This window comes from Palaemon carinicauda, unplaced genomic scaffold (genome assembly GCF_036898095.1).
Source record: "Palaemon carinicauda isolate YSFRI2023 unplaced genomic scaffold, ASM3689809v2 scaffold294, whole genome shotgun sequence".
NCBI classification, from domain to species: domain Eukaryota; kingdom Metazoa; phylum Arthropoda; class Malacostraca; order Decapoda; family Palaemonidae; genus Palaemon; species Palaemon carinicauda.
In genome coordinates this window covers 127,501-130,000 of record NW_027170601.1, presented here as the reverse complement: position 1 = coordinate 130,000, position 2,500 = coordinate 127,501, and positions in this window count along the sequence as shown.

Genomic DNA, 2,500 nt, shown 5'->3' with positions numbered 1-2,500 from the left:
TAAATTGATATTAATATTGATATTATCATTATTATTATTATATTATTATTATTATTAATAATAATATAGATAATATTATTATCATTATTATTATTATTAATATTAATATTAATAATAATATTGATAATAATATCAATATTATTATTATTATCATTATTTATAATAATATTAATTTTAATACTATTATTAATATTATTATCAATATCAATAATCATATTATTATTATTATTATTATTATTATTAAAATTATTATTATTATTATTATTATTATTATTATTATTAAAATTATTATTATTATTATTATTATTATTATTATTATTATTATTATTATTAAAGTTATTATTATTACTATTATTAACAATAATATTACTAATAATATTTTTATTATTATTAATATTAATAATGATATTATTATCATTATCATTATTATTATTATTATTATAAATATTATTATTATTAATAATATCAATATTATTATTATTATTATTATTATTAATATTAACATTATTAATAATAATAATAATAATAATAATATTACTATTATTATTATTTTTATTATTATTATTATTATTATTATTATTATTATTATTATTATTATTAATATTAATATTAATATTATTATCATTATAATTTTTATTTTTATTATTTTGACAATAATGATATTTTTATTAATATCAATATTGATATTAATAATAATATAATATTATTTTTAGTAATATTATTATTAATAATAGAAATAAAATTGATATTAATATTAATGATAATGATAATAATAAAAATGATGATAATAATAATAATATTAATGATAATAATAATATTAATAATAATAATGATAATGAAAATTATAATGATAAAAATAATAATAATAATAATGTTAATAATATATTAATATTTAAAATAATAATATTATTATTATTATTATTCTTAATATTATTATTATTATTATTATTATAATTATTATTATTATTATTATTATTATTATTATTATTATTATTATTATTATTATTATTATTATTACTGTTGTTATAATGATTATTATTATTATTAATGTTATTAGTTTCAATATTATTATTATTGATATCAATATTAATAATAATATTAATATCAAAAATAATATTAATAATAATAATAATAATAATAATAATAATAATAATAACAATATTATAATTATTGATATTAATATCAATATTAATATTATTATTATTATTATTATTATTTTTATTTTATTGTTATTATTATTGTTTTTATTATTATTATTATTATTATTATTATTATTATTATTATTGATGTTATTAGTTTCATTATTATTATTATTATTGATATTAATAATATTAATGATAATAATAATTAAAATAATAATAATTATAAAAAAGAATTATAATAATACTAATAATAATAATATTGATATTGATGATATTATTTTTATTATTATTATTAGTAGAAGTAGTAGTAGTAGTAGTAGTAGTAGTAGTAGTAGTAGTAGTAGTAGTAGTAGTAGTAGTAGTATCATTATTATCATCAATATTATTATTATCATTATTATTATTATTTTATTATTATTATTATTATTATTATTATTATTATTATTATTATTATTAGTTATACATTTATTTTCATTATTATTATTATTATTATTATTATTATTATTATTATTATTATTATTATTATTATTGTTGTTGTTTTTATTGGTAGTAATCTACTGTCTTTTATATCCATAATTATCTATTCCTTTATGAAATATTGGAATTTATTCTGTATTGAGTAATAATGGTTTTCGTCTTCCCTTAATAAAATTGTCATTACCAATATTTTCATTTCTGATAGTAAAATTATCCACATACACCACAATTGATTTTTTTTATATATATGAATATTATTTACCTCAATATCTTTATTGCCAATATTATCACATTTATTGTTACTAATATTAGTATTTTTAATACTATCAATATTATTATTGATAATATTGTTATCATTTTTATTGGTTAGTATTATTATTTTTGATATTATCATTATTATTATTATTATTATTATTATTATTATTATTATTATTATTATTATTAAGAATAATATTGATATTATTATTATTGTTACTATTATTATTATTGTTATTAATTTTATTATTATCATCACTATTATTATTTTTATTATTATTATCACTATTATTATTATTATTTTATCATTATTATAATATGATTTTGATAATCAATATTATCCTTAATATTAATTTTATTATTATTATTATTATTATTATTATTATTATTATTATTATTATTATTATTTTTATTAGTATCATTATTATTCTTATTACTATTTTTATAATTGTTATTATTATTATTATTATTATTATTATTATTATTATTATTATCAATATTAATATTAATAATGATATAAATATTAATATTACCATTAATATTAATAGTAATAATTTTGAAAATAAAAATAATAATAATATAAATATTAATGATAATAGTAATAATAATTCTATTGATATGAAAAA